Source organism: Astatotilapia calliptera, chromosome 9 (assembly GCF_900246225.1).
Source record: "Astatotilapia calliptera chromosome 9, fAstCal1.2, whole genome shotgun sequence".
In the NCBI taxonomy this organism is placed as follows: Eukaryota; Metazoa; Chordata; class Actinopteri; order Cichliformes; family Cichlidae; genus Astatotilapia; species Astatotilapia calliptera.
The window spans coordinates 4,797,928-4,818,315 of NC_039310.1; the positions used below are offsets into that span (position 1 = coordinate 4,797,928).

General features: G+C 43.4%; 1 pseudogene; it reads left to right on the forward strand.

The window, feature by feature from the left end:
- The first annotated feature begins 1,611 nt into the window (after positions 1-1,611).
- On the forward strand, positions 1,612-18,157 carry LOC113029868 (NLR family CARD domain-containing protein 3-like; annotated as a pseudogene).
- The last annotated feature ends 2,231 nt before the right edge of the window (positions 18,158-20,388 follow it).

Here is a 20,388-nt window from a genome sequence, read left to right on the forward strand (position 1 = left end):
CCTCATGAAGCACTGAAGCTTTTCATCCAATTGGTTCACCCCAACGCGAAGCTTCATGAAGCTTCATTTGCTCTAGCAGGACACCTACTGGACGTAAAAATATTAGTTGGCATGAATTTGAAGAGTGTGGCCTTTTGCACACAGCCTGTAAATGTCAACAACAAAAGGAGTGTGTAAAACACCTATAGTGTAAAACATGTATATTGTAGTGATGCAGTATACTTTGTATATTTATACTGGCAGTATGGAAAATGATCATTTACTGTGAGGTGTGGTTGGGGTGTGGACAGTAGTTGTGCTTTTGTAACGTTGACGTATTGACAGCTACACACTGAGGTGTCAGTCCTGCCCATATTTTATTCAATAAAAACTAAATTTTCACTGCTTCTATAACCTTTAGTGGGGAGAACATAGCTAGGGTTTAATGATCCTACCATGTGGATTCATGGATTTTTTTTTCACATTCTGTCTCTCACAGTTGAAGTGTACCTCTGGTGCAAATTACTGACCTCTGTCATCATTTTAAGTGGGGGAACTTGCACAATCGGTGGCTGACTCATAGATGTCTATTGATATTAATGTACAGAATTCACCTGCTTGCTGCTACTACTGCACATTCACCCAGTGTATATACTATATATATATATAATGTTCTTCCTCTACACCCCCCCCCCCCCCCCCCCCAATTTTTGCACATGTCGAGGAGCGTGTCAGGCCACATTTCACTGTGTGTTATACTTGTATAACTATGCATGTGACAAATAAAGAACCTTGAACCTTGACTAAATACTTTTTTGCCCCACTGTATATAGATATAGATATTATCAGCATATCAGTAAAAAGCTATTATTTATCTATGGCAAAAGATAAATAAAAATAGATGAGGACCATGGCTGAAATAGTTCAAACTGATATTTATTAGTAAGATGAGGGTAAATCTGTACAGCAACATTTTTTCCAAGCGACAGCCTTTTCCTTTGACGTCAGTATAATTACAGGGTAAACCAGGAAGTATCCATTAAAAGTATTTATCTATAAGATAGAATTGTTCTAAACAAATGCTGCAGAGGTGAACTAAAATATGACCAGTGGAACACCTGATCATCATGTCTTATGTTAAAGAGTGGATAGTGCCTTATTATCTCAATAAAGTCCTTCTCTCTCAGAATGCAGGCGTAGTTGTGTTTTCAAGTTTCTAAAATAGAATGGGAGACGGAAACTTCGGCAGTTAAGACCCTCTCTTGTGATACCAGCTCCCAGTTTGCGTAAAATGTTTTGTTGAAGTTCATAGTTTAGGACTGGATCAGGTGATCCTGAACCATTAGTTATTCTGCAGTAGGCGCAGGATGTTGGTGAACTTCTTATGATGCACTAAAACTTTGTTCTCTACTCCAGTTTTTTTTACTGCGCAGGTATTTGTTATTTCTGTCATTTATTTATTATTATTACTGTTATTACTATTGCTTTATATCATTGTCTTCTATCCAGTAGTTTGTTTTTTTTATACTGTTTGTTGTTCTTATGCTCCCCGTCTTTCTATTTTCTATGTTCTCCTTGGCTGGCTGATGTTGTGGCATGATTCTGTCATTCATTAAGTGTTCTGTTCCAGTTGCTGGAGGACAACATCATCACTTTTGTGAAGTATGAGCTGAAGAAGCTCAAGAAGGTTCTGACTCCAGATGACCTAGAATGCTTAGAGAGTCAGAGGGAGGATGACAATGTATTACAGGGTGAGGATGAGGAGCCTGGTAAAAGCAGCAGAGAAGCATTAATGAAGGTCACATTGGATTTCCTGAAGAGAATGAAGCAGAACGGGTTGGCTGAGCATCTGCTGAGAAGTGAGAATATTTCTCTAAATAATTATGGTGCTCAATAAATGGAAAATTTAATCTTTCTAAAGAAACAGACAATATTACATTCATAATATGTGACTTGATAAGTCCATGATTGATATATTTTGTCTATTGGTTTGCTTAGGAACTTCCCCTAGAAACTTCCAGTGGTGTCAGGGTGAATTGAAATATGCACTAAAAAAGAAGTTCCAGTGTGTGTTTGAGGGCATCGCTAAAGCAGGAAACCCAACCCTTCTGAATCAGATCTACACAGAGCTCTACATCACAGAGGGAGGGACTGCAGAGGTCAATGATGAACATGAGGTCAGACAGATTGAAACAGCATCCAGGAAACCAGACAGACCAGAAACAACCATCAGACAAGAAGACATCTTTAAAGCCTCACCTGGAGGAAATAAACCAATCAGAACAGTGCTGACAAAGGGAGTGGCTGGCATTGGGAAAACAGTCTTAACACAGAAATACAGCCTGGACTGGGCTGAAGACAAAGCCAACCAGGACTTCCAGTTCATGTTTCCATTCACTTTCAGAGAGCTGAATGTGCTGAAAGAGGAAAAGTTCAGCTTGGTGGGACTTGTTCATCACTTCTTTACTGAAACCAAAGAAGCAGGAATCTGCAGCTTTGAAGATTTCCAGGTTGTGTTCATCTTTGATGGTCTGGATGAGTGTCGACTTCCTCTGGACTTCCACAAAACTACAATCCTAACTGACCCTAGAAAGTCCACCTCAGTGGATGTGCTGCTGATAAACCTCATCAGGGGCAAGCTGCTTCCCTCTGCTCGCCTCTGGATAACCACACGACCTGCAGCAGCCAATCAGATCCCTCCTGACTGTGCTTTCATGGTGACAGAGATCAGAGGGTTCACTGACCCACAGAAGGAGGAGTACTTCCGGAAGAGATTCAGAGATGAGGAGCAGGCCAGCAGGATCATCTCCCACATCAAGACATCACGAAGCCTCCACATCATGTGTCACATCCCAGTCTTCTGCTGGATCACTGCTACAGTTCTGGAGGATGTGCTGGAAACCAGAGAGGGAGGAGTGCTTCCCATGACTCTAACTGAGTTATACATTCACTTCCTGGTGATTCAGGCCAAAAGAAAGAAGATAAAGTATGATGGAGGAGCTGAGACAGATCCACACTGGAGTCCAGAGAGCAGGAAGATGGTTGAGTCTCTGGGAAAACTGGCTTTTGATCAGCTGCAGAAAGGAAACCTGATCTTCTATGAATCAGACCTGACAGAGTGTGGCATCGATATCAGAGCAGCCTCAGTGTACTCAGGAGTGTTCACACAGATCTTTAAAGAGGAGAGAGGACTGAACCAGGACAAGGTGTTCTGCTTCATCCATCTGAGTGTTCAGGAGTTTCTGGCTGCTCTTCATGTCCATCTGACCTTAATCAACTCTGGACTCAATCTGCTGGAACAACAAATTACTACTAAGAAGTTTAAATTATTTAGAAAAAATAGTAATTTAAAATCTCTCCACCAGAATGCTGTGAACAAGGCCTTACAGAGTCCCAATGGACACCTGGACTTGTTCCTCCGCTTCCTCCTGGGTCTTTCACTGCAGACCAATCAGAGTCTGCTACAAGGCCTGCTGACCCAGACAGGAAGTAGATTACAGACCAATAAGGAAGCAGTTCAGTACATCAAGGAGAAGCTCAATGAGAATCTGTCTGCAGAGAAGAGCATCAATCTGATCCACTGTCTGAATGAACTGAATGATCGTTCTCTAGTGGAGGAGATCCAACAGTCCCTGAGATCAGGAAGCCTCTCCACAGATAAACTGTCTCCTGCTCAGTGGTCAGCTCTGACCTTCATGTTACTGTCATCAGAAGAAGATCTGGATGTGTTTGACCTGAAGAAATACTCTGCTTCAGAGGAGGCTCTTCTGAGGCTGCTGCCAGTGGTCAAAGCCTCCAACAAAGCTTTGTACGTAAATATGTCTTTGTAACTTCATCCTTTATAATATTGATGTTAATTCTTTTCCCCAGACTTTGTAAAATTGCTTTAATTTAAAACTTAATTAATTTGAAGAATGTTAGACAAATTTCAAAATCATCCCTGAATTCTTGGTCAGTGAGGGCAGTAAGTCCTTTTAGTGCTTCTAGTGCATTTGATCAAGCATTTGATCTCTTCTTGCATGTTAAAACTCACCGGTGTACTCTCTCTATATTTTGATATAGAGGGAGTACACTTCATTTTGAATAAATAATATTGTTAATATTTCTGTGGATTCTTTTTTAGTCAAATTCAAGGAAAATTCATCTTATCACTAAAACTAAATAATATTTAAATAAACCATTAACTTTATATCTATTGCTTTGTCCCACTGGGCACTGTGTTCCAAACTAAATAGGTCATGAGTGTAATGTGTACCAAAGAAGTAGAGCCTGGTATAATCTTCCTTGCTGTGGCTGTTCCCGCTGTTCACTGTGATATTCCAGAATCAGGATCTAAAATGTACAGATGGATGTGAAAAGATTTTTTTTTGTTAAGGGTCCAATGTTATGGAGGAGTAGAAAAAAAACCATGGTCCAGAAGAGCTTAGTCAAACAATGATTTTAATGAACACGCGTGGGGAGATGTACACTGCCAAACATCAGCTGTAGATCTCTGCCCAAAAATACACAAGACGTTGTTTTTATAACATCAGGGTATTATTTATGACGCCCCCTTCATGCATCATCCGATACAATACATGCATAAGTGTCAATTTCCAACGAGGAGGTGGAAATAATATTTTTATTAGGTTGGCAGTTTGTTTTCGGAACATCTAAACCAAATGGTGGATGAGGTGGAGCTTACGAGGACTGAATGTTGCCCTTCAGCATACTTCCTGAAATGGTTCAAACAACAAAAAGAAAGACAAAGCTTCCTCTGGAATTAAAAGGAAAGAAGCCTAAATGGCTTTTTTAACACAGTGGATGAACTAAGGGACTGCACAGCACAGAGACCACTATGTGAAATAAATGAGGACTTTAAACTGTATCTAACAACAGTGATCAAAGATGGTAGAATGAGGAAAGTGACCACAAGTACAGTTTTACGGTACCTGGTACTGAACTAGGATCACCAAAAGTATCAGCTACTCAATGATTTAGTATTTTTATTGGGCAGTGTTGAAGTCTATTTGTTAATTTGTTTATTTGTTTCCAGCTTAAATTTGAAGCTTTTCGTTGGATTGTTTCAAGTTGATGGAAATTGTCATATGATGCTTAAAATATAACAATACTCATTCCAGCCAGGCCTTTATTTTTCATCAACTGAAATTATTTGCAGTTGAAGAAAAAACATTTAATAATGCTCAACTTAATCCATTTGTGTTGTGTCTTAGTATTTTTCAAGATTTCTAATTCGGAGTAGATTGGCATATTTCCGATTTGTTTAAAACCACGCAGTATGAATCCCAGCCACCTGTTAAAAAACATTAAATATGGCTTAAATTTGGCAACTCTTTACTGGAACATTAATACTGGTATTATGTCTATGTTCTTTATTTCTAGACTGAGTGGCTGTTTCCTCCCAGAGAGAAGTTGTGAAGCTCTGTTCTCAGTTCCCAGCTCCCAGTCCCCTAGTCTCAGAGAGCTGGACTTGAGTGACAATGACCTCAGGGATTCAGGAGTGAAGCTTCTGTCTGCTGCACTGCAGAGTCTGCACTGTACACTGGAAACTCTTAGGTCAGATCAAAGAATATTTTATTGTTCATGAAATGAAATCATTTGCAGTTAAAATAAAATCTGATGATTTGGCAACTGCACCATCAATACAGTTTAATCCAGCATTTTTGTCTCTGTTGTTTATTTCTAAAGTGAGCAAATATTTCCTTCATTAATTGCATCCGCTACTTAGTTATTTCCATTTAGAAATTGAATTCTTTTTTACTGTGCCAACAAACCCCTACATAGGAGGTCGAGTTCACCTCTTTGTGGAAAAAGTTCTAATCCCTGATCCTATGAATCTTACTCACTAGATAATACAGGGTTCTGGAGCCAATGTGAGTGAGGGGACTCGCACAGCTTGACTGCCTTGACTACCAGGCGTCTTCTCTGCCCCCCCCCGATACAAAAAAAAACCCAGAGTAGGCTTTAGGTCAAATGTTCTCTGTCACACCTGTTACAGCAGCTCCCTCTCTCACTTGTGGCCCTTGTTAACCTGGGTTTGATTTAGAAACCTGTGCCACAGGCTGAGAGGGAAGATATTATTTGACAAGGCTAGAGCAACCTATTAGAGCTATTTGGACTGAGATAATAATTGATGATTAATCTATTTGTCCAAATGATTAATAGTCGGGTTAGAACCTTTATTCTTTTACAAATGGTTAAAAAGGGAATACCCACAATATAGACTTCAATTGTAGAAGATTTTCGTAGAGAAACTTGGCAGTAACAAACTGTTAAAAAAAAAAAAGAAAGAAAAGAAAAGGGAGAAAAAAAGAAAAAATAGATTTGACATGATTTACTTTATTAGAACTGTAAATGTGTCTCACCTCAGTGCTCTGTGTTAATGGAAGTAATCAGTAAAGCAGGCTTCTTTGATAGGTCTCAAAGTTATAATCCACAGGGAAAATCAAGAAGCTGCAGTTCACCTGGAAAATGATCAAAGTCCAAATCCTTCTTAGAATTATAATTGAACATAGCAGTGATGATAAAGATAATCATGATTATGAGTAGAAATGAGGCCAAATCCAATGTGTGGCCAGTCTGTGGCGCATGTGGTGTAATTTTCTAACAGTGAACTTGTAGAATCCTTTGAACTCCTCGCCTTGCAAGTCACCAGAGACTGACCCAGAATGCCTCCAGGGATTTATTATCACCCCCCCCCCCTCCCCTGACTTCAATCTGAATGTTTTCTGTCTTTTTTTTTGTTTTGTTTTTGTTTGGGTTTTTAGTGAGCGCACACAGCCATTTGTTTTTATCCTATTTAGGTTGAACATTGTGTTTAAAACTGGATTTTTAAAAAAAATTTTTTTTACAGATACAGTCGCTATTTCACTTACTGTAAATTGTCACATTTCTGATTTTTTAAAATAAGACCATGGCAATTATAGTCCGTACTAAAGCTACATTAACTATTGCCAAATCGAGTAATTCATGTATATATAATCAATACACTTTAATCAGCCTTTTTGCTTTGGCTGTTGTCTTTATTTCCAGACTGATTGGCTGTTTCCTCTCAGAGACAAGCTGTGAAACTCTGTCCTCAGTTCTCAATTCCCAGTCTTCAAGTCTGAAAGACCTGGACCTGAGTAACAACAACCTACAGGATTTAGGTGTCAAGCTTTTGTCTCCTCCACTGCAGAGTCCACATTGTACCCTGGAAATTCTGAGGTTAGATCAGAGATTCTTATTAAAAAAAATCAAATTAAATTTCAGCTTTATCTATTGTTGTATGTTAGTGTTTTTCAATGTTATTTACAAGTCACAATACAATGCCGCTTTTCTGATGAGTTTAAAATGAGTTCATAGTAATTCCAACCAGTCCTGGGGTAACATTCTTGACAAATCTAGTACCTCATGTCACAGAATGCCAGAGTCCGGTAACTGGAACTGAACCCAAGCGCAATACCCAGAGCGGAGGCAGAGAAAAGGAGTCAACAGAAATTTATTGATCAACACAAGAATAATATTTGGTAGTGACAAACTAAACAGGATTTGGGTAGAGTGGCAATGTGGCTGGGGTGAAACAAAGGGGCAGGAGAAGGTAACTGCCATGGGAACACTGGGAGGAGAGAAAAAACAAATTAGCACTTTGCCAGAGGGGAGTTCAAGAGAAAGTAAGTGAGATGATTCTTTCGGCTTACTTCCAGGTGAGAGATTAATGAATTGAAGGGGAGGCGGTGTAGGACATGGTGAGTTGGATGATGTGGATATGGCTGACCTGAGTTCCTTGTGGTTCCCAGACCAAGGTATGACAGGAAGGCAGGCAAGTGAGGCGAGGAGTGAGTCCCAGAAAAATGAGAAGAAGATCCAAAGTCCAAAAAGATGTGTGTTTTAAAGCCGTGGAGCGTAACCCCGAGTTTACCGGCGGGCGGAGCCTTTTGGCACAGTGAACACTGGGCTAGCCTGTGATCTAATGCCTCACAGAAAAAGCACATGCCTACTTGAAAACATTGCTCCCTCTCTTCGGGAGTGAGACCAGAATGACCGGTCTGCATAGGCTTCGGAGTGGCATCCCAAAGCCATGGGGCATCTGGCAGTACTGAATCACAAAAACAAGAAGGTAGGTAAAGCACCTACAGTCAGAACCATAAAATATAAGGTCTGGTTACTGACGTAGAGTAGTTGACGAACTGGCAGAGAAGAGATGTCAGCGCAGAGTTTAACTCTCCCAGCCTAATTAACTCAATCAGCTCCAGGCGGTAGAGGGTGTGGTGACCCTGCCGATGGGCGGAGACCAGGGAAGTTCAGGAACCTAGTGAAAGTTTCCAGCCACTCACCCACGCCATGAGAGTACCCCTCTCTCAAGGGACGACTGATGCGGTGTTGGACAGAGGGGACTGCCAAATCACTCTCCTCCTCAGGAGACATTGGGGACTGATAGCCTAGAGAGAACCCAAAAGGGGAGAGACCAGCGGATGTGGAGATGTGTGAACTATGAGCATGCCTCACCCATGGAAGTTGCTTTGACAAAGAAGCCGGGTTGTGGTTTATTACGCAGCAGCGAATGGATTCCAACTCCTGGTTAAGTCTCTCTGTTTGTCCATTTGTTTGGGGATGATAACCGGACCTGAGGTTGACCTGGGCACCTAGAGGAGAGCAAAATGACTTCCAGACCTGAGATGTGAACTGGGGTCCTCTGGTGGAAGTGATTTCTACTGGTATGCTGTGGCGCTTGAAGACGTGGTCGATCAGCAGTCTGGTAGCTTCCGTGGTGGTGGGAAGTTTATCCAGAGCTATTAAGTGAGTGGCTTTAGAAAATCTGTCAATGATGGAAAGCAGAACAGATTTATCTGATGAAGTAGGAAGTCCGTTGACGAAGTACACCAGGGACGTGAAGGTATGGCTAGTGGTTGTAGAAGCACAAATTTCACAGGCAGAAACATATTCTCACACAACTCGCTCCAAAGCCTCTGTTACGTCTGGTTCTTTTGGTTAAGAAGGAAAAACAAGCTGATTCCGTATGGGTGACAAAAATAGTGATTTTATTACACACTTTGTGCACAAGTGCGGGGAAAACAGTCTCACATCAAAAATCTCCGCTGGGCGGAGGCATCTTCATCCTTTTATTAACATGATGACATCACACAATCAGAACTTACTGGAAATGATAACAGTTTGGGCCTGGTCAAAAAGTTTACCTAATATGGACATGAACTGCTAGATTTAGAGGAAAACAAGTGTGTATTACATTTGTGCCTTTTGTGAAAGTATATCTATCAGAAAACTGTCCTCAAACGACCCTCCTATGATTACTAAATGTGTATGTGAACGTGCGTGTGTTATATAAGTGCGTGCATGTGGTTCCAGGCCGGCGTACGTGCAGAACTGAACACGGACAGGCCAGGGTCCAGCAGGACCACAGGCTTCTGAGTAGTTCCAGAACTGTAAAACAGCTTTAAGCAAATAACAAGAATAGTACAGAACAACCATAGACTGATTAAAGTACTGATAATCTGTGTAGATTAATATTAACATAGATGTAGTTCAAAGATTATTCTGTCAACTGATTCAAACAATGGTAAATGATTAATGATTGATACTTCTGCTTATAACTGTGATCATAAGAATACAAAATAAAATATCTCCTGGTCACACCTCCCACCAGAAATGGCGTTTGAGTAGGGCGATGGTACGACCCGCTCCTGGGTGACAAGAGAACCGAGAATTATGAGCCCACCCGATAACTGCGGAACAGGCTACTGTTGGCATGAAATAGCATCCAGGAGGCCCTGTTCCAGGATCAGATTCATCTTTTTGTTCCTTCTGGATGGTCTCCTCAATTCTCCAAGACAGGAAAGCCACCTGATAGGAAACTGGAAGTATAGGGAATGGTTCAGAGTGATCAGTGTCTGGCTCATACTGCTAAGAGCGGGCGTCAGCCTTAGTGTTCTTGGAACCTGGACGGAAAGGGATGGAGAATTTAACCCTTGGATGCACAACCTACCAATACCTACACTCTTCCACAAGTGCGGTCAGAAATGACCCCAAATAGAAACCATGCATTTTGCTATAAACTTGGTTATTTTTCTTCAAAATCTTTAAAACAAAGTATTTTCATATTTGAGGTATTTCCTCATAAAATATGTTTGTGACATGAGGCCCTTTGCATTTTTATTTTTTCATTAATTTTAAGAAATTGCAGTTTTTGTATCCTTGTATTACTTTTGTATGCTTCCTCGGCATATACTGCAGAAGCTGGGTCTTCCCTCTGAAAGGCACAAGTTGTTCATCCACTGTAACACAATCACTGAGGATGAATTTCTGCCTGCAGTTGACCAGGAACAGGCCCCATACAGTATGTAGCGGAAAGCTGCCATATGGTTTGTTTTCAGTCGGTAGGCTCTGGTCCGCTTGTCATCAAAGTGCAAGAAACGGCAAATATGTTCAAATCTTTGAAGTGACATAGTGGCCTTGTACAATGGGTTATGCAGAGGACTCCCAAAAAACACACCGACTGGTACATCCTGGTTCTTCTCACTTCCTGCAAGAAGGGTAAATCAAATGAAGGCCAGGAGCTTAAGTTTGATTACATTTTTCTAATCTTTTCCCCCGTAGGTTGCTACTCTTCGTGCCTCCATATTTGTGTATGACAGCACCTCTTCTATTATATTATCAGACATGAACATCTTCCATGCATCTGTTGGGGAGTATTAAATCCACTTCTTTGGATTCTTTACGGCCAAGAAAGACACGGCTCAAAGTGGTCTAACTTAAAAAAGGATCTTTAATTTTACATATTCCAGAATATGGAGACTGAGCAAGGCACCCCAGACACGCCAGCCAAGGTCTCAAGCAAAAACAGGAAGCCAGGTTATTTATATACTTCTAGACGTCACACACGCTTTAAGTTTCGATCAAACACTGCTCAGTTTCACTTTCTGCCTGCAGTTGCCATGCTCTGCAAAAGCATGCAGTTTCCTGCCAGTACTTTTGTCACAGGCTATACTAAGAGTTGGGCCTCTCTTATACATAAAACAATATAATCTGCAAATAAGCATTAAAAATATATATTTAATCTCAACAGGAGACAGTACTAAACCCAGGTGCAAGCCCTGGCCGACTAATTCAGAATATTGTGGCTAGAGCAGTAAGAGGGGCTCATTCTGTTAGACTCAATATCCTTTTCCTCTTCAGAGGACTCATCAAAGGACTCCTCTCTATCTGACTGGCCTTGTTCAGTGGGGGGGACAGTAGTCTGGGTCCTGTATATCTTAGATGTCAGATTCTGAGTCAATGCCTCCGATGGGCTCTTCATCCCATCCACCCTGGATCATTTGTAGGGCAAGGTACACAGGGATCCTAGCTGGCCACATAGCAACGATGTTACTTTAGATATTAAAAAAAAAAAAAAAAAAAACATCAGAAAGGACAATGTTTTGAAATGCACAGGAAACTATAAACAGGGCTGCACATAAATGGTTCGTAGGTGCACATTCGCTGTCAAAATAAAAGACACGTACCAGATAAGAAGCTGGAATGCGCATTTGCGTACATAAGATGTTCTGAAGGAAAACAGACATTAGTTCAGAACTCTTAAAGATGTTGAAGAAGCAAGCTCCATAAGGAATTACTTTGGTGTTCCTTCACCGCAAAAGAAGCGTGTATTCTTTGAATTTCAGGGAATACTTTTATTTTGACAGTAAATGTGCACCTGCGGACCACTTATGTGCAGCTCTGACTATAAATCCTGTATGTTACTGTGTAAAAATTAATTCCTGATCCATCAGATGTGTAAGTGGGACACTCAGAGTTGCTAAGAATGAAAGTTTCATAGAAGATTCCATGGGAACTGCTTGGGGTCATTTTTGACCCCACTTATGGAAGACTGGGGTAGTGATACAAAAACTGCATTTTTTTAAATTAATGAAAAAAAAATGCAAATGGCCTCATGTTACAAACATATTTTATGAGGAATACTTGGACTATGAATATATTACAACTTTTCATTTTAAAGATTTTGAAGAAAAACGACCCTTGAGGTCATTTTTTACCCCATGTGTGCATCTAAGGGTTAAAACAATCAAAGAAGGACCCGCAGGCCTGGCGTGTATTTAGTCGCTTAGCCGTCCTGAGGTAAGTGAGATTCTTTTGATCGGTGTATATTGTGAACGGATGCCATGCTCCCTTTAGGAAGTCTGACCATTCTTCCAAAGCTAGCTTAATAGCCAGCAACTGTCAATCCCCCACATAATAGTTATATTCGGCTAACGAAAGGCAAAAGAAAGACATAAAAGAAAGCACATGGTTCCAGCTTACCTCTTGGCCCTGTATGTTGTGAGAGTATTGCTCCTATATGACTGTCAGACGGATCCACCTCCAGGATAAAAGGTTTATTGGAATCAGGGTGGTGCAACACCAGGGCTGAGGTAAATAAATCTTTGTGGGGAGATTGTGGCTCAAGAGTTGGCAGTTCGTCTTGTAATCGGAAGGTTGCCGGTTTGAGCCGGCTCAGACTGTCTCGGTCGTTGTGTCCTTGGGCACAGTGAACACTGGGCTAGCCTGTGATCTAATGCTCCACAGAAAAAGCACACGCCTACTTGAAAACGTTCCTCCCTCTCTTCGGGAGTGAGACCAGAATGACCGATCTGCATAGGCTTTGGAGTGGCATCCCAAAGCCATGGGGCATCTGGCAGTACTGAATCACAAAAACAAGAAGGTAGGTAAAGCACCTACAGTCAGAACCATAAAATATAAGGTCTGGTTACTGACGTAGAATAGTTGACGAACTGGCAGAGAAGAGACGTCAGCGCAGAGTTTAAATCTCCCAGCCTAATTAACTCAATCAGCTCCAGGCGGTAGAGGGTGTGGTGACCCTGCCGGAGACCAGGGAACTTCAGGAACCTAGTGAAAGTTTCCAACCACTCATCCACGCCATGACAAGTCATCACTGGTTTTATTCATTTATTTGTTTTGTTTTTTCAGATTGACTGTCTGTAACCTCTCAGAGAGAAGTTGTGAAGCTCTGTTCTCAGTTCCCAGCTCCCAGTCCCCTAGTCTCAGAGAGCTGGACTTGAGTGACAATGACCTGGATGATTCAGGAGTAAAGTTTCTATCTGCTGCACTGCAGAGTCCACAATGTATGCTGGAAACTCTGAGGTCAGTCTTTCTCACTCTGTATTATATAGATTTTTATTACATCAATAAATTAATAGTTAAAAGTTTACAGAATTGAGCCCTGCAACAGGGCCTGTCCAGGGTGTACCCTGCCTCTGTAAGATAGCTGGGATAGGCTCGAGCCTATAGAATTGTCAGGTATATTCATTCTTATTTTAATTGTCTTTAATTGGATTATTAGAATCTGAATTATTACCTCTAAAGATTTTCATAACAATGAAAGGATCCATGCAGTAATTTCAGATCATGCTGTTCTTCAATACCCATCTTGGAGATGAATATAGTTATTATTAATAACTATTATTGTACTATTAAGTATTGACTATTAATTATTATTAATAATTAATATTATATTAATATTGCCTTCCTTACTGATGTCAATATTAATACATTATAAAACATAATTTCATAGAGTTGCTGAAACACTGGGTGACACATCTTTTACATCTAGGCTAGATTATTCTAAGTCATTATTATCGGGCTGTTCTAAAAACTCCCCAAAAAATCACTGGTGGGGACTAGATTTTATTTCTCCCATTTTAGTTTCTCGTCATTGGCTCCTTTTTGAATTGAGAATGAAAGTTCAAATCATTATTCTCACATAGAAATCCCTGGAAATTAAGTTCTGTGAAATGCTAAAGACCTCATATTACAAAATTATCCGAATAATGCCCTAACAATGCAAAAATAAAAGGTTATTTACTTACATAGAAGAAATCCAAACCAGAACACATTGTCAACTGGGTTTTTTCTTAGTTTTTTTTAAAAAAAACTCTTGTGCTTTTAAACTGCTGAAATACTTCCTCTGTAGAATCTTTGAATCTCTGAGTGTCTGCACTGAAATATTATAAATATGGCAGTAAAAACTGAGAAGATCATACTGGCATGTTTTCAACCCACATGCTAGGTTCAAAATAAATTAGAGGTGCACAACCGGCCGAAGTGACAGCAAAATGGAGGTGTGATGATGCCAAAAATGTGATGACATTTTTTTCATGTGCTGCCATATGACAAGGTATGCAGTGAGAATAAAAAAGGCCTTACTTATAGTTCCTAGATCTTCTAAAAGTAGAATGGTAGAAAGAACCTTCAACTATCAGACCCCTCTCCAATGGAAACGGCTCTGGTTTGGGTTTAGTAGACAAACACCCTTGCTGGTTTTAAGTTTTGACTTCATAAAGTGTTCCCAGATGGATTGTTGTTTTGTGTGTCTGCAGTCTGTCAGGCTGTCTGATCACAGAGGAAGGCTGTACTTCTCTGGCCTCAGCTCTGACGCCTCCCATCTGAGAGGGCTGGACCTGAGCTACAATCATCCAGGTGACTCAGGAATGAAGCTGCTGTTGGCTGGACTAAAGGACCCAGGCTGGAGACTGGACACTCTCAGGTATGGAGAGAATTTCTGTGTCCGAATTCAGGGGAAGGATGCTTAAAATGCCATATTAGGATGCAATGACGTCACAGCGATGCAATGAAGGCTGTCCAAATTCAAAGAGTACTCAAAAAGTGGCAACAAATGCGTCCTACTTGGCCCCGAAATTTAGGGATGGGTCAGATGTATCTTTCGTGTCCTATTATATCCAAGGATTCATTGCGGGTCATAGAGGAGATTTCAAAGGAGCTTGCAAAGAAAAGCGTCTGGACTTCCTTAAGTTGCTTGAAGACGTTTCACCTCTCATCCGAGAAGCTTCTTCAGTTCTGAAGAAGAGGTACACGCCAAGGCTGCCCCCATTCACCTCTTCTCTTCGTCCTAGCAATTGAACCACTGGCTATTGCCATAAGGAGCAACCAAAATATCTCTGGCATCAGAACAAATAATATTGAGTTCCCTTGACAAGGACACCCTGAGGTGCTTTAATGACCTGACACGGAAATTTGGCATTTCAACTAAACATTTCTTCAAATTTCTTCAAATCAGAAGCTTCATTTCAAAAACTCAAAAATCCCTAACACTGCCCACTCTAAACTCATTAGAGGACATAGCAATAAACCACCAGCTAAAGAAAGATTTAATATCCCATTTTTACAGCAACCTCTGAGACGGCTCTCAAACATCCTCAAAATAAGAAAGACCTGCATGGTGTCAAGACTTAGAGTGTAAAATAACTACAGAGGAATGGCAAAAAGCCTGCTTGAAAGCCCAAACACTATCTATAAACACCCAATTTAAACTAATCCAGTATAAATGGCTAATGAGAACATATGTCACCCCAACATTATTGAAAACCCAAAACTTCAGACATATGTGTTAAATGTGGGGGAAAAGGCATACTGATGCATTCCCTGTGGGAATGTTCAGAAATCCAAAAGTTTTGGAAAGAAGTTTTAGATGTAATTGCCCATATTACAAGTGTTAAGCTAAACTATGTATCCTAGGGATTTTCCCTGCTGAAATACAGCTGAGCAAAGTTCACCAAAAAACCACAATCTTCTTCCTGTTACAGGCAAATTATAGCATAGCCAAATCATGGAGATCCATTACTAGACCACACTTGAGAACTTGGCTGTCGACACTGTCGAAATCCCTTGCTTTGGAGAAACTTACGTCTATGATTAAGGGTAAACATGCTTCCTTTAAAAAAAAATGTTGGGACATTTTTTGTTATTTTTGGAATGTGAGGAGATGATGGATAGTGAACAGATATGACTGTACCCAGGTGACTCTAAGGGATGTCAGTTGACAGCAGAACGATTCAGTGCACTAAGATGAGGATCAGAGTGTTTGCTGAGGAAATACACTGACGGTTTCAACATGAAATATTCAAAGTCAAATATATGGTCCACTGTTTGTGTGACAGAGGTAGAAATGTCTCTGTGTGCATGTGGAGAAATCTGGTGTCAAATCAGAACATGAACAGGATTCAGTTGGCATTAAAAACATTAAACAACATTAAAACAACAGTGCACTCACTCAGAGGTCAAAGGTCATGTACACTAAGCACATTGTCACCAAAAGAAGAAAAACAGCTGGCAGCAAAGACAGGGAGGTGTCCTTTCCAGCTAAACAGAAGAGAAATATAAAGATAATGAAGGTGACAGTTTGAATCAGTCATATTTCATTCAGTACAGTGGTGTACTGACAGATCCAGGATCAGTCCAATCATCAGCAGTTTGATCCATGTATGGATTGAAGTGTGTTTGTGAAAATGTTGGACTGTTCCTTTATCAGTGTGTAACAGTGTGTGTGTGAGAGCCATGTAATGTCCATGTGTGCATGCTGACTGTGCTGCTCTGACCCCCCTCCTCCTTTCAGGGTGGAGCCTGCTGGAGTCCGATGGTTGACACCAGGTCTGAGGAAGTGTAAGTGTGTTTTTAATGGGATTCATGAAAACAAAGCAGCACACATTCAACCATCTTCATCATGTCAGGAGTCATCATCAAAGTGTCAATCAATGAACAGATGATGGATCAATAACTGCAGCTGGATTGTGTTTGTTCTCTCCATCAGATTCCTGTCAACTCACAATCGACACAAACACAGTGAACACAAAGCTCCAACTGTCTGACAACAACAGGAAGGTGACACGTGTGGAGGAGGTTCAGTCATATCCTGATCATCCAGACAGATTTGATGTTTATCTTCAGCTGCTGTGTAGAAATGGTCTGACTGGTCGCTGTTACTGGGAGGTCGAGTGGAGAGGAAACGTTTATATATCAGTGAGTTACAGGAGCATCAGAAGGAAAGGAGACAGTAATGATTTTGTGTTTGGATGCAATGATCAGTCCTGGAGTCTGAGCTGCTATGATGATGGTCCTCAGTCTCTTCGGAACAATAACAGACTAACATCAATCTCCTCCTCCTCTGTCTCTAACAGAGTAGCAGTGTATGTGGACTGTCCTGCTGGCACTCTGTCCTTCTACAGAGTCTCCTCTGACACTCTGATCCACCTCCACCCCTTCAACACCACGTTCACTGAAACTTTTTATCCGGGATTTTGGTTCTGTTCTCCTGGTTCCTCAGTGTCCCTGTGCTGAGTGGAGTGTAAAGAGTGTCTCCTGTTAGAGAAACACTCTGACTGTTGAACAGATAGTTCAGTCTGTACATGTCTTTCTCTTTCACTCACAAACACGTTTTCAGATTCATGGATTCAATCAGTTGATGTTTGAAACTGTTCTAAATGATTCCTTGTAAACTTCTTCCTCTTCAGTCCTTTAAAGATGGAAGCTCCCATTATTCCAGGATCCACATGTTGTTTTCTGTCTTTTTCCACTCAAAGCTTCACAGTGAATATCAGTATGTCGTGTTTCTCTGAAGCTCAGTTCACAACCAGCTCCTTTGCATTTTCAGCAAGTCTGAGCTCATTAAAATGAATCCAAATGTTTGATTTCTCTTTCTTAATGGGATGTTTCCATCATGGCTGAATAAATGGACATCCAATTGTACTCAGTGTATCAAATATTAAAGACATTCAGCATCTCTCATGTTTCTGTCATTCTATAAAAACAGCTGCTTTTAAAAACTGATCCAATCACAGAAACACGTATTTCCATATTGATAAGATCGTACGGTTACGGTGTAACCTTGGTTCTCTTAGTGAGAGACCATCTCTCCATACCGTTACATATTCCATATGTACGGGTACGACCCTCCTTGGTCGTGGCGTGTGGATATTTCTTTAAGACACTCCGACACGCCCGGCTACGCCCCACAGCTTACGTATATAACAGCTGTGCAGACATGACACCGGTGATTGTTTGATTGCGTCTCCGAGTGGCCTCACGGTGGAGAGATAGTCTCTCACTAAGATAACCAAGGTTACACCTTAACCGTACGTTCTCTAGCATATCGAGACTATCTCTCCACACCGTTACATATTCCATATGTACGGGGTAATTCTGTAAGACACCCCGCGAGGAGACAGTGCAACCGAACCGCCGAGAGCGAAGACCAAAGAACCATATACAAGACACAGATGTACACACCACCCCGGTCAGGGCCAAGCCAGACGCGAAGGCTGAGCCAGGGGGTGGAGGCAGCAGTCTGCAGATGCCAGACTGGCCTGAACCGGTCCTGCAGGACCGCAAGTGATCGGCCGCTCAAGGGCAGCCCGGGAACCGCGAGGTAGATAGCCAGGGAACGCAGCACACCAAGCCGCCAAGTAACAGCCCGCTGGTCGCATAGGGCTACGACATGCGGGCAATGCCAGACAGAGAGGCAGCACTACAGCTGGAGAACTCTCACTCGCCACAGCGAGGGCCGACTGGCGTGTACACCGCGGTAAGTGGGCAACCACAGGTGAAGCTTGGAATGTGACCCATCCATTCTCAAAGCTGAAGCCACCCCGAGCTGTTGACAGGCAAGGAGGGGGGGGCTGGCAGCCTAGCCTGCGTAAGTGGAGGGCTGAGCAAGGAAAGACCCAACGGTCTACCCGTCACCGTCACCACGTACATGTCCGCAGACAGTGGAGCCTCAAGAGTGAACTCGCAAAGAGACACTCGAGGTCAGACACAAAGTCCCAGCTACTGGGCGTCCCCGTGCTGGCCATGTAAGTCCGTGACACACAAGCAAAGCACCAACCGGGAGTCAGCAGCGCAGGCTGGGGACCTCTCATCCACTGGCCAAAACGTCAGACACAGCAAGGTCTAACAAGCTCAACCCGCGGCACGCGGTCGGAGCGACAAAAGGCCAGAAGCACGGGCAGTCGGCTAGGACGAGCCCACGCATACGCTTCCCAAGGATCCCCAGCTGGAGCCTGGCGCTGCAGGCTGTAGAACACTCACTCGCTGGCTGAGCACCAAACACAGCGAGGTCCAGCTGGCGCGTAAACCGGCGAAGCGCGGGCAATACGCCAGGGAAACACAGCCTGCAGTTGCAGCAGCAGCGGCCACGGCTCAACCTGCGGTCAGAGCCGAGAAGCCGTCCCAATCGAGGAACGACAGGAGCCCTGCTGGCCGCGTGAACCGTGCACTGCGGGCAACACACCAGACAGGACAGGCTACACTAGGCTGGAGAAGGCACTTGCCGCAGCGAGGTGCGACTGATGTGAAAGCCGGCGAACGCCGTCAAAACGCCAGGGCAACACAGCCTACCAAGCCACTCGCGCCCAGCAGCTGGCTATCGCTATGACAGAAGCCCGCGATATGCGGATGATGCCCCAGAAGGGAAGGCGAAGCCGCCAGCTGGAGAAGTCAAGTCACAACAGATCCCCGCCTGGCACTAGGCAGTGATACACAGCCAGGGAGAGAGAGAGCCTGTCGCAGCAGCTCGGCCACTCAGAGGATGGCCGAGGTAGGATGAGGCCCAGGGCCTGTCCCAGGAGTAGAGCAGTTGACCTGGACCATCCACGACAGGGGAGGTGCTGGTGGCTCAGGCCACTGAGGGCCCAAGTGGCAACCCAAGGTTCATCACTAGGGCACAGCAACCACTCCGCGGTGTCTATAGACAGGGGGCCAGCAGAGTGGGCCTGATGAGACACTAACGGACAGACGGGAGGTGTCAGCTCACTGAGCACCGGCTCTGGCCAGGTGACCCGCGATACAGGGGCAACCCACTAGACAGAGAGCCAGCGCTGCGCGCTGGAGAACACCCACTCACCGGCTGACATATCAGACACAGCGAGGTCCGACCGACGTGTGAGTCAGCGAACACGCCAGAGGAACACAGCAGCAGTACAGCTGCAAAGACGCAGGGCCAAGGCACGGAAGCAACCACGCCCAACCACGGAGCCGCCCAGCCATTCGCAGACGGGGAGGCTGGTGGTCTACCCCACTGAAAGCCAAGTGGGGACTCAACCCAAAGGTCCGCCCCAGGGCAGAGCGGTCGCTAGCGCTGTCCGCAGACAGGGGAGCAGCAAGAGCGAACGTCGAAAACGAGACACCCATGCACAGCGTCGCAGGCCGGAGAACACCCACGCGCCGGCCGAATGATCAGACACAGCGAGTCCCAGCTGGCGTGTAAACTGGCGAAGCGCAGGCAACACACCAAGGGAACACAACCGGGAGCTGCAGCAGCTGACATGCCAGAGAGAATCCGGCCAAAATAGGCAGGAGAACGCACACTCGCCGCCGCGAGGTCCAACTGACGTGTAAGCCGGCGAATGCAGGCAACATGCCAGGGGAAGACTGCCCGGAGCTGCAGTGCAGCCAGGGACGTGACTCACCGGGGATGTCAGCTCACTGAGCGGGCCCTGCCGGCCACGTAAACCCGCAACATTTGGAGAATGTGCCAGACAGAGAGCCAGCGCCGCAGGCTGGAGAACTGTCAACTGCTGGCCGAGCGGTCAGACGCAGCGAGGTCCGACTGACGTATGAACCCGCGAA